Source organism: Eretmochelys imbricata, chromosome 13 (assembly GCF_965152235.1).
Source record: "Eretmochelys imbricata isolate rEreImb1 chromosome 13, rEreImb1.hap1, whole genome shotgun sequence".
In the NCBI taxonomy this organism is placed as follows: Eukaryota; Metazoa; Chordata; order Testudines; family Cheloniidae; genus Eretmochelys; species Eretmochelys imbricata.
This window is the reverse complement of record NC_135584.1, coordinates 42,795,879-42,808,490: the sequence shown is the minus strand read 5'-3', so window position 1 is coordinate 42,808,490 and position 12,612 is coordinate 42,795,879. Positions and strand designations below refer to the sequence as shown.

The following is a 12,612-nucleotide window of genomic DNA, read 5'->3' as shown; positions in this document are numbered from 1 at the left end:
TCTCCTGCTGGTGATAGCCCATCCAAAGTGACAACTCTTTACACAATGTGCATGACAATCAAGTTAGGCCATTTCCTGCACAAATCCAGGTTCTCTCACTCTCTCACCCCCCTCCAAAAACCCACCCCCATACACACACAAACTCACTCTCCTGCTGGTAATAGCTCATCCAAACTGACCACTCTCCAAGTTTAAATCCAAGTTAAACCAGAACATCTGGGGGGGGGGGGGGGGTTAGGAAAAAACAAGAGGAAATAGGCTACCTTGCATAATGACTTAGCCACTCCCAGTCTCTATTTAAGCCTAAATTAATAGTATCCAATTTGCAAATGAATTCCAATTCAGCAGTTTCTCGCTGGAGTCTGGATTTGAAGTTTTTTTGTTTTAAGATAGTGACCTTCATGTCTGTGATTGCGTGACCAGAGAGATTGAAGTGTTCTCCGACTGGTTTATGAATGTTATAATTCTTGACATCTGATTTGTGTCCATTTATTCTTTTACATAGAGACTGTCCAGTTTGACCAATGTACATGGCAGAGGGGCATTGCTGGCACATGATGGCATATATCACATTGGTGGATGTGCAGGTGAATGAGCCTCTGATAGTGTGGCTGATGTTATTAGGCCCTGTGATGGTGTCCCCTGAATAGATATGTGGGCACAATTGGCAACGGGCTTTGTTGCAAGGATAAGTTCCTGGGTTAGTGGTTCTGTTGTGTGGTATGTGGTTGTTGGTGAGTATTTGCTTCAGGATCATTTGCAAATTGGATACTATTAATTTAGGCTTAAATAGAGACTGGGAGTGGCTAAGTCATTATGCAAGGTAGCCTATTTCCTCTTGTTTTTTCCTACCCCCCCTCCCCCCAGATGTTCTGGTTTAACTTGGATTTAAACTTGGAGAGTGGTCAGTTTGGATGAGCTATTACCAGCAGGAGAGTGAGTTTGTGTGTGTATGGGGGTGGGTTTTTGGAGGGGGGTGAGAGAGTGAGAGAACCTGGATTTGTGCAGGAAATGGCCTAACTTGATTATCATGCACATTGTGTAAAGAGTTGTCACTTTGGATGGGCTATCACCAGCAGGAGAGTAAATTTGTGTGGGAGGGTGGAGGGTGAGAAAACCTGGATTTGTGCTGGAAATGGTCTAACCTGATGATTACTTTAGATAAGCTATTACCAGCAGGACAGTGGGGTAGGAGGAGGTATTGTTTCATATTCTCTGTGTATATATAAAGTCTGCTGCAGTTTCCACGGTATGCATCCGATGAAGTGAGCTGTAGCTCAGGAAAGCTCATGCTCAAATAAATTGGTTAGTCTCTAAGGTGCCACAAGTACTCCTTTTCTTTTTGCGAATACAGACTAACACGGCTGTTACTCTGAAACATCTCCAGAGACAACGCCAAGAGTGAGCTGTACCTGGGAATGAGCAGCCTGAGATGGGAGGACACCGCCCGGTATCACACTGCGCTGTTAGAATCATAGCATATCAGGGTTGGAAGGGACCTCAGGAGGTCATCCACTCCAACCCCCTGCTCAAAGCAGGACCGATCCCCAATTAAATCATCCCAGCCAGGGCTTTGTCAAGCCTGACCTTAAAAACTTCTAAGGAAGGAGATTCCACCACTGTCACGGAGTGTGGGGGAGTCCAGGCCCAGCACCCCTCTTCCTGGGATCCACTGAGACTCTCAGCCAGCCAGTAAAATGGAAGGTTTATTGGACAACAGGAACACACTCTCAAACAGAGCTTGGGGGTACAACCAGGACCCCTCAGTCAAGTCCTTCTGGGGGAGCAGAGAGCTTAGACCCCAGCCCTGGGGTTCCCTGTGTTCTGCCACCCAGCCCCAAACTGAAACTAACCCCCCGCAGCAGGCTCCCTGCTGCAGCCTCTGTCCACATTCCTGGGCAGAGGTGTTACCTCCCCCGCCCCCTCCTGGCTCAGGTTATAGGCTCTCAGGTCTCCCATCCCCAGGGCACATTCCCAGGTCAACACTCCCCCCTCCCTGCTGCCTCACATCCTCACATCACCTCCCTAGAGAACGCATTCCAGTGTTTCACCACCCTCCTAGTTAAAAAGTTTTTCCTAATATCCAACCTAAACCTCCCCTACTGCACCTTGAGACCATTATTCCTCGTTCTGTCATCTGCTACCATTGAGAACAGTCTAGAGCCATCCTCTTTGGAACCCCCTTTCAAGTAGTTGAAAGCAGCTATCAAATCCCGCCTCATTCTTCTCTTCCATAGACTAAACAATCCCAGTTCTCTCAGCCTCTCCTCATAAGTCATGTGTTCCAGTCCCCTAATCATTTTTGTTGCCCTCCGCTGGACTCTTTCCAATTTTTCCACATCCTTCTTGTAGTGTGGGGCCCAAAACTGGACACAGTACTCCAGAGGAGGCCTCACCAGTGTCAAATAGAGGGGAACGATCACGTCCCTTGATCTGCCGGCAATGCCCCTACTTATACAGCCCAAAATGCCATTGGCCTTCTTGGCAACAAGGGCACACTGTTGACTCATATCCAGCTTCTCGTCCACTGTAACCCCTAGGTCCTTTTCTGCACAACTGCTGCCAAGCCATTCGGTCCCTGGTCTGTAGCAGTGCATGGGATTCTTCCGTCCTAACTGCAGGACTCTGAACTTGTCCTTGTTGAACCTCATCAGATTTCTTTTGGCCCAATCCTCCAATTTGTCTAGGTCCCTCTGTATCCTATCCCTAGCCTTCAGCGTATCTACCACTCCTCCCAGTTTAGTGTCATCTGCAAACTTGTTGAGGGTGCAATCCACACCATCCTCCAGATCATTAATGAAGATATTGAACAAAACTGGCCCCAGGACCGACCCTTGGGGCACTCCACTTGCTACTGGCTGCCAAATAGACATGGAGCCATTGATCACTATCTGTTGAGCCCGACAATCTAGCCAATTTTCTACCCACCTTATAGTCCATTCATCCAGCCCATACTTCTTTAACATGCTGGCAAGAATACTGTTAGAGACACACAGAGCGGGGAAGCCGGTGTGAGCTCGGACAAAACCTCCTGACCCCGGCTCCAGGCCCAGAGGTGTAAAGTCAGCTCCCTGGGGAACCAGGGGGCAGAGACCTGGTGCGCTCACTGCGGAAAGGCCTAGACACTTAGTCACTGTAGGGGTACCCGGGAGGTGTGAATCCTCGGGGACACAGGAAACCCCAACCCTACCGCTTCCATCACACTAACAGAGCTGGCCCAGAGGGGGTGTGCCACACTGGGACCTGGCTTGGGTCTGCCTGCTGTTCCGCAGACGGGTGAGACACAGCGAGAGGAGGAAAGACAGACAGACACACAGCACCCTTCCCTCTCCCTTCCCAGCGCATTGCTGGGGGTTTGCAAAGGGGAGGATCTACTCAGCGCCTCATCCCAGCTCCCGTCCCCTGGGCGCTCCGGCTCTCTGAAAGCCACGCGGCTGCAAAGCCTTAACCTGAGCCCGGGGTTTACGCAGCCTCCCTGAGTTTTCACAGCTGGGTGGGACCAGAGGCGGAGCTGGAGGAGCGATTCTTCTTCACGTCTGGACAGAGATTCAATAGTTTCAAAGCAATCACCGAAGCAGATAACCAATAACCAATAAGAAATAACTGCAAACAAAAATCCCAATGGACAACACACAAATCAATTCCCAACATACTGAAATTTGGTAACCAAAACTTCGCAACAAACACTAACCAATAACACAACAGAATCAACATGTGATCTTGAATATTTATTTGAATTTACTTGGGACTCTTTTTAGGGGTACACGTTTTATTTTAAAAACTCCAGATACAAAACATGCAACAAACATAGCCAAGTGTAAATCAGTTTTTACAGTGAGAAAACCCCTCTGAAAGCCATAGAAGATCTGTTGCTTTAAAGAATCAAGGGAACTTCAAATTTTCAAGTCAGAAAAGGTCCCCACTATCTAGGTCTGTAACACGGTGAGAGGAAGAGGTGATAGATGAAGAATTGGTGGGGAACAGAGAAGGAGGGGGACTGGGGATTTCAAAGGAGGTGAAAGGACCTAGGTGTCTGACTCCCTTTGGGGTTTATTGGGATTTGAGTGCCTAACTCCCTTAGGCAGCTTTGGAAATCCCAACCAAGACCACAAGCGGGGCGTGCGGGGAAAAGAGAAAGAGACACAGGCAGACAGAGCCAGGACTCACACACTCATACTGTGCTGTGTCTGTTGCTCTTTATACAACACAGGGAAACCACACGGTGAGAGATGACTTCCAAACAGCTAGAGGAAGACATGCAGCGTCTGGCTACTTACCGACACAGCTTCTCCGCCGGGTTCTGGGGGCTCCTGCAGCCGAAGATAAGGGAGACCTCTAGAGGGCTCCCTGACTATTTATGTAGGGTTAGTACCCGATCCCTACGCATCACAGAGCGCGAACCTTTCTGTGTCTGCCTGCGAGCTAGAATTTGTTACAGGTGTCGGCAGAGGTTTGCAGCCGGAGGCTCAAGCTTCAGCCGACTCGCCCGAGCTGTCCGAGCTCCGTTGGGTCAGTGGCTGGACTGGAGAGTTTTGACACCTTCCAAATGATTAGATGTGTCTTCCTGGGGCTGGCCCTGGCGCCGTGTGAGTCTCTGTGTGTCTCTGTGTGTGGCTGTTTGCGTTTCTCTGTGTGTGTGACCAGGGGGGAGGCAGAGGGAGCCTTTGCTCCCTGGGCATCTGATTAAAGGATTATTTTGGACTCTCCCACACTTGTTTCTAGGTGCCCTTTCCCAGCTGCAGCTGGTGGCCTCCGGCCCTGGGGTGGGGAAGGTCTCCGAGCCCCTCCCACTGACCTGCGCTGTCTCCGGGGTCTCCATCACTTCTCGGGATTACCTATGGCACTGGCTCCGTCAGCCTCCTGGACAAGGGCTAGAATACATGGGACGGGTATATCTATATAGCAGGAGCAGACATGCTCCGTCTCTCCAAGGCCAGATCACCATCTCTGCAGACACCGCCAAGAACCAGGTCTCCCTGACGCTGCGCTCCCTGACAGCTGCGGACACCGCCACCTATTACTGCGCCTGGAGAGACACGGTGACATGGAGACCGGGGGCCTGGGACACAAAGGGGGCCAGCCACACGCGTCCCCTCCCAGAGAGAAGGCACCTGACTTTGCCCTTGCCGTCCGCCCCCTTCCGCTGTCCCTTGAAGGAGACGCTTTGTCAGAGGCCGCCAGGAAGCTGGAGAGAAGCAGAGAAAGAGGAAGCACCTGAGCTTGTGAATGGGCAGCAGAGAGTTTGTTACAGGAGTCCGGCAGTTTCGGAATCCCCAATCCGGGCCTGCGATTGCAACAGTCTCTCCTGTCTGCTGAGCAGCTGAACTGGGGAATTGAGGTTCTGGGTCCTTTCTGACAAATGACCGGCTATTTCCTGGCTGCGCTAGCCCTGGCCACAGTGTGTGTATGTATGTGTGACAGAGAGAGAGGAGAATCTGAGACAGGCGTCCGGCCCAGGGGTGGGGCAGGTCTCCGAGCCCCTCCCGCTCCCCTGCGCTGTCTCTGGGTTCTCCATCACTGGTCAGTGTGAGGAAGTGGGACTGTTCTTATGTGAGGATGTGACTCAGCAGGGAGGGGGGAGTGTTGACCTGGGAATGTGCCCTGGGGATGGGAGACCTGAGAGCCTGTCACCTGAGCCAGGAGGGAGAGGGGGAGGTAACAGCTCTGCCCAGGAATGTGGACGGAGAGTGCAGCAGGGAACCTGCTGGGTGGGTTTAGTTTTTAGTTTGGGGTGGGTGGAGGAACACAGGGATCCCCAGGGCTGGGGTCTAAGCTCCCTGCTCCCCCAGAAGGATGTGATTGAGGGGTCCTGGTTGTACCCACAAGCTCTGTTGTGGACTGTGTTCCTGTTGTCCAATAAACCTTCTGTTTTACTGGCTGGCTGAGAGTCTCAGTGGATCCCAGGAAGAGGGGTGCAGGGCCTGGACTCCCCCACACTCCGTGACAACTGGTGGTAGCGGTGGGATCTACTGCACCCCGTGAACGGCGCTTCCTACAGTAAGTGACTGGGGAACAGTAAAATGAAGGGGAATTGACGGGGACCAGGCGTGCTGAAGATTCAGAGAGAGACGGTTTCGGGGGGTGGTTAACCCCTGGGAATGTGTGACCAGAGAGAAGGACTTTTGCAGTAACAGGGTCCCCCGGGGGATTGCAGCGAGCGGTCCCAGGGGCGGAGGAGTCTGCAGCTCGACCCTGGCAAAGAGTCGGTGACCTGAAGAAGGACTGGCACACTAAGGGCTTTTCCTGGAAACCGTGGGAAGCTGCCTGGCCTGCGAGTGGCCAGCAGGGAGATGTACGCTAAACGCCTTAAGAGCGACCTGGTGGAGCTGTGCAGGTAGAGGGGGCTGCGCATCGGGAGGTCCACCAAGGAACAGCTGATTGCCCAGTTGGAGGAGAGGGATCGCTTGGATGACCCGATCCCTGTCCCTGAGGGAAGCCGCCAGGCAGACGCAGCGTGGGCCCTGGGGCCTGACCGGGCTGGGAGGGGTCAGACTGCTGCCGAGGACATCCCGAGACCCTTCCTACCTATGCCTGGGGGAGGGGTTGGGGGAAGCCCAGCGAATACCGTGGGCACCCTGACCCCAGCAGCCAGCAGGGGATCCTCCCGGCGGAGCTCCCCATCCCTGGAGCTGAGGCGGCTGGAATGGGAGAGGGAGATGAAAGTGAGGGAGCTGGAGGATCATGAAAAACAACGTCAACATGAGGAGAAACAACGTCAACATGAGCAGGAGGAGAAGGAAAGGGAGCATCAGGAGAAGGAGAGGGAGCGTCAGGAGAAGGAGAAACAAAGACAGCATGAACTGGAGCTGGCCAGGCTGAGGAGCAGTGGGGCCCCGGCTGTGGTGAGTGAGGGGGGACCCAAGACTGCAAGGAACTTTGATAAGTGCTTCCTGGCCCAGCGGAAGGAGGGGGAGGACATAGATAGCTTCCTGACAGCCTTTGAGAATGCCTGTGAGATGCACAGGGTTGACCCCACAGACAGGCTCCAGTTCCTCACCCCCTTACTGGACCCCAAAGCCGTGGAGGTGTACAGCCGGATGACAGGGCCGGAGGCAGGGGACTATGAACTGTTCAAACAGGCCCTGCTCCGTGAGTTTGGGCTGACCCCCGAGATGTACCGGAGAAGGTTCCGGAGTCAGCGTAAAACGCCTGAGGTCACCTACCTACAACTGGTCAACCGGATGCAGGGATATGCCCGCAAGTGGACAGCTGGGGCCCAAGCTAAAGAGGACCTGCTTGACCTAATCATACTGGAGCAGCTGTATGGACAGTGCCCTTCCGACCTGAGGCTATGGTTGGTGGACAAAAAGCTAGAGAACCCCCAGCACGCAGGGCAGCTGGCCGACGAGTTTGTGAACAGTCGGTCAGGGAGTAGCTGGGAGGAGTCCCAAAAGAACAGGCCCCCCTCGATGCAGAGAGAGAGTCACCAGGGGGCCTCCCAGCGGGGAAATAGGGAGAACCTCCTCCAAAGGGGAACGCCTGGCGTCGGGCCCCTCCGACCTGCTCGAGGGGACCAACGTGACCTGAGCTGCTATCACTGTGGCCAGAGAGGCCACGTACGGTCCCAGTGCCCCGGGCTCAGGGACAAACTGAGCAGACCCAACCTACCCAGCGTTAACTGGGTAGGGACCCAGCTGGACGAGGGGCAGACGACCCAGGAAAGGGGGGCTACCAGTTTACCACCTGCTCAGGAGGGAAGAGTACCCCAGGCCAGCTCCGCCAGAGGGCTGGAGGCTCTGGACTCAGGGTGCTCGGTTTACAGGGTGGGCGAGGGGCTCTCCCTCCGGAGAGAGTGCCTTGTTCCCCTGGAGGTGGATGGGAGGAAGGTCAATGGATACTGGGATACGGGCGCGGAGGTGACGCTGGCCTGGCCTGAGGTGGTGGCCCCAGATCGGGTGGTGTCCAACACCTACCTGACCCTGACAGGGGTGGGCGGGACCCCATTTAAGGTGCCCGTGGCAAGGGTACACCTGAAATGTATGTGGGGGTACACCACCATTTGCCCACTGAAGTTTTGATGGGGGGAGACCTAGAGGACTGGCCAAGCAAGCCCCAGACCGCCCTGGTTGTGACCCGTAGCCAGAGCCGGCGAGGGGCACTGCACCCTGACCTTGGGGAGGGTACCGCACCGGAGGCGCAGGACCCTACCCTGGTGGGGAGGGAGCGCCGAGGGGCACGGCTCAGAGAGGCTGAGGCCTCAGACCTGGCCACTGAGGGGGAACCGGGCCCCATCCCTTCCCCAGCTGCTGAGTTCCAAGCCGAGTTGAGGAAAGATCCCTCCTTGCGGAAGCTCAGGGACCTGGCCGACCTTGGTGTGGTACGGACCATGAGGAGAGGCTGCCAGGAGAGGTTCCTGTGGGAGAAGGGGTTCCCGTACCGAGAATGGGCTCCCACAAGGGAAGTAGAGTCCTGTGGGATCAGGAGGCAGCCGGTGGTCCCCCAGAAGTATCGCTGCAAGCTACTGTACCTGGCCCATGACATCCCGCTCGCAGGGCACCAGGGAATCCGACGCACCCGGCAGAGGTTGCTACAGAACTTTTACTGGCCCGGGGTCTTTACCACGGTCCGGCAGTATTGCCGATCCTGTGACCCCTGTCAGAGGGTGGGGAAGGTCCGGGACAAGGGGAAAGCGGCTTTGAGACCTTTGCCCATCATAGAGGAGCCTTTCCAGAAGGTGGCCATGGACATCGTGGGGCCTCTCAGCAAGACGACCCGGTCGGGGAAGAAATACATTCTGGTGGTGGTAGATTTTGCCACCCGCTACCCCGAGGCAGTGCCCTTAGCTTCCATTGAAGCAGACACCGTGGCCGATGCGCTCCTGACCATTTTCAGCCGATTGGGGTTCCCCAAGGAAGTCTTGACAGACCAAGGCTCCAAGTTCATGTCGGCCCTGCTCCGGTGCTTGTGGGAGAAATGTGGGGTCCGGCACGACTGGGCCTCAGCTTATCACCCCCAGTCCAATGGGCTGGTGGAGAGGTTTAACGGGACGCTAAAGATGATGCTGAAAACCTTTATGAACCAGCACCCGCAGGATTGGGACAAATACTTACCTCACCTGCTGTTCGCGTACAGGGAGGTGCCCCAGGAGTCTACCGGATTTTTGCCTTTTGAACTGTTATATGGCAGGAGGGTGAGGGGCCCCCTGGACCTGATGAGAGATGAATGGGAGGGGAAGGCCACTCCCGATGGAGAGTCAGTGGTGGAGTATGTTCTGATCTTCCGAGAGAGACTGGCTGAACTCATGGGCCTGGCCAGGGAGAATCTGGCCAGAGCCCAGAAGAAGCAGAAGGTCTGGTATGACCGCACGGCGCGGGCCCGTGCCTATGCCAACGGGTATCCGGTGATGGTTCTCATCCCAGTGAGAAAAAACAAACTACAGGCCGCCTGGGAGGGCCCTTTCAAGGTCGTCAAGCAGCTCAATGAGGTAAACTATGTGGTGGAGCTGTCGAACCGGGCGCACCACCGCCGGGTTTACCATGTGAATATGATGAAGCCATATTATGCCAGGGGGAATGTGATGTTGGCCGTGTGTGGACAGTGGGAGGAGCAGGGAGATGACCCTTTAGTAGATCTATTCCCTGGGACCAGAGCTGGTTCCCCCCTGGAAACAATTCCCCTCTCGGATCAACTAACCCCTGCCCAGCAAGCTGAGGTCAGGGGGGTGCTGCATCCGTACCGACAGCTGTTTTCCAACCAGCTTGGACGCACTAATCTGACTGTCCACCGGGTGCAGACCGGGTCGCACCCACCGATAAGATGCTCCCCCTTCCGAGTCACAGGGAAAACTGCTCAGGACCTGGAAAGAGAGGTCCGGGACATGCTGGCTTTGGGGGTGATCCAGCCATCGGCCAGCCCTTGGGCCTCGCCGGTGGTGCTGGTCCCCAAAAAGGACGGGTCGGTCCGGTTCTGTGTGGACTATCGGAAGCTCAATGCCGTCACTGTATCTGATGCCTACCCCATGCCCAGGCCGGACGAGCTCCTAGAAAAGCTGGGAGGAGCTCGGTACCTTACCACCATGGACCTTACAAAGGGCTACTGGCAAGTGCCGCTGGATGCAGATGCCTGGCTGAAATCGGCCTTTATCACCCCTCTGGGGCTCTATGAGTTCCTGACCCTGCCTTGCGGCCTCAAGGGAGCGCCGGCCACCTTCCAGCGCCTAGTGGACCAGCTCCTGAGGGGGATGGAGAGTTTTGCCGTGGCGTATATTGATGACATCTGTGTCTTTAGCCAGACCTGGGAGGACCATGTGTCCCAGGTTAGACAAGTGCTGGACGGACTCCAGGGGGCTGGGCTGACTGTAAAAGCGGAGAAGTGCAAGGTGGGGATGGCTGAAGTATCTTACCTGGGCCATCGGGTGGGGAGCGGCCGCCTAAAGCCGGAACCAGCCAACGTGGAGGTGATCAGAGACTGTCCCGCTCCCCACACCAAAAAGCAGGTCCAAGCCTTTATTGGGATGGCAGGATACTACCGAAGATTTGTGCCCCACTTTAGCGCCATAGCCACCCCCATCACTGAGCTATGCAAGAAGGGGAAGCCAGACAAGGTGGTCTGGACCGAGCAGTGCCAGGAGGCTTTCTGGGCGCTGAAGGAGGCTCTGGTCAGTGGCCCAGTTCTGGCAAACCCAGACTTTGACAAGCCCTTTGTGGTGTTCACCGACACCTCCGACACGGGACTGGGGGCAGTGTTAATGCAGGAGGATGAAAAGGGGGAGAGACACCCCATCGTGCACCTGAGCAAGAAGTTGATACCCCGGGAGCAACACTACGCAGCCATCGAGAAGGAGTGCCTGGCCATGGTGTGGGCCCTCAAGAAACTAGAGCCCTATCTCTTCAGGCGACACTTCACCGTCTACACCGACCCCTCTCCCCTGACCTGGCTGCACCAGATGAAAGGAGCCAACGCCAAGCTCCTGAGATGGAGCCTGCTCCTGCAGGATTACGACATGGACGTGGTCCACGTGAAGGGAAGTGCCAACCTGATAGCGGATGCGCTGTCCCGGAGAGGGGGCCCCGAACTTCCCCAGGTCACTGGTCACAGTGACCCCGCTCAGTTCAGTCTCGAAATGGGGAGAGATGTGACGCAGCAGGGAGGGGGGAGTGTTGACCTGGAAATGTGCCCTGGGGAGGGGAGACCTGAGAGCCTGTCACCTGAGCCAGGAGGGGGAGGGGGAGGTAACACCTCTGCCCAGGAATGTGGACGGAGAGTGCAGCAGGGAACCTGCTGGGTGGGTTTAGTTTTCAGTTTGGGGCTGGGTGGAGGAACACAGGGAACCCCAGGGCTGGGGTCTAAGCTCCCTGCTTCCCCAGAAGGACGTGATTGAGGGGTCCTGGCTGTACCCACAAGCTCTGTTGTGGACTGTGTTCCTGTTGTCCAATAAACCTTCTGTTTTACTGGCTGGCTGAGAGTCTCAGTGGATCCCAGGAAGAGGGGTGCAGGGCCTGGACTCCCCCACACTCCGTGACATCTTAACCTTCCCTCTGAATAGTGAGGGGGTGCCTCAGTTTCCCCTATGCAGTTCTTAAGTCTCTAGGGGGTGAGGTAAGGGTGTATGATCATTGCACAGCCCTGGAGGGCAGGTGTGTGCAGGGGTCTGGACACAGAGAATGGCCGACACCCTGTTTCCTGGCAACTGGAGGCCTGGGCCCTTCCCCCCTGCAAGGTGAGAGCTAAAGGGTTGATGAACAAAGGAACCAGGTGACCTCCTTGCCCGGGAAAGGAACAAAGCCCAGGGGAGGAGGGGCTGGAGGGAGTTTCAGTTTGGGGCTGGCTGGAGACATGGAGTGAAGTGCAGATGTGGTTGTCTGGCTCACTGCCCCCCAAAATGGAGCCAGAGGAGGGGTCCGGTTCTCTGCACCTGCAAGCTCTGTGTTAGACCATGTTCCTGTTGTTTAATAAACCTCTGTTTTACTGGCTGGCTGAGAGTCACGTCTGACTGCGAAGTTGGGGGGCAGGACCCTCTGGCTTCCCCAGGACCCCGCCTGGGCGGACTCGCTGTGGGAAGCGCACGGAGGGGGAGAGGATGCTGAATGCTCCGGGGTCAGACCCAGGAAGGTGGAGCCGGGTGAGCTGTGTGTCCTGCAGACAGGCTGCTCCCAGAGAGGAGACTTCCCCAGAGTCCTGCCTGGCTTCATAGGGAGCAGTTTCAGAGCATCGCCCGGGGACTCCGTGACAGTCAGCACTCCTACTGGCACTGGATCCGGCAGCCTCCCGGGAAAGGGCTGGAGTTGCTGGGGTGATACACCCCTCTACGGGGCAGACATCCTACCCCCCTTCCCTGCAGAGCACAGTCACCATCTCTGCAGATGCCCCAAAGAACCAGGTCTCCCTGCAGCTCGGCGCCCTGACTGCTGCGGATCCCGCCACGTATTACTGTGCCAGGGGACACACAGTGACAGAGACTGGGGCTGAGGGGGGCTGGCACAAAAAGGAGGTGGCTCGAAACGTCAGCGGGGCCCATGCACGGGGAGGGGCAGTGATACAAGCAATGGTGGGTAGGCTTCGCTGTCGGGTGGTGCAGACATTTCACAGGATCATTGAACCATAGGGGGAGAAGGGACCGCACAGGCCAGGGTGTTAGCTACTCTCCTTACCAGCCAGAGAGAGTAGGACACA

General features: G+C 55.9%; 1 protein-coding gene across 1 annotated transcript in view; it reads left to right on the top strand.

Moving 5' to 3' along the window:
- LOC144273716 (immunoglobulin lambda-1 light chain-like) overlaps positions 1-12,612 on the top strand; it is a 191,080-nt gene that overhangs the window by 153,144 nt on the left and 25,324 nt on the right. The window lies entirely within an intron of this gene.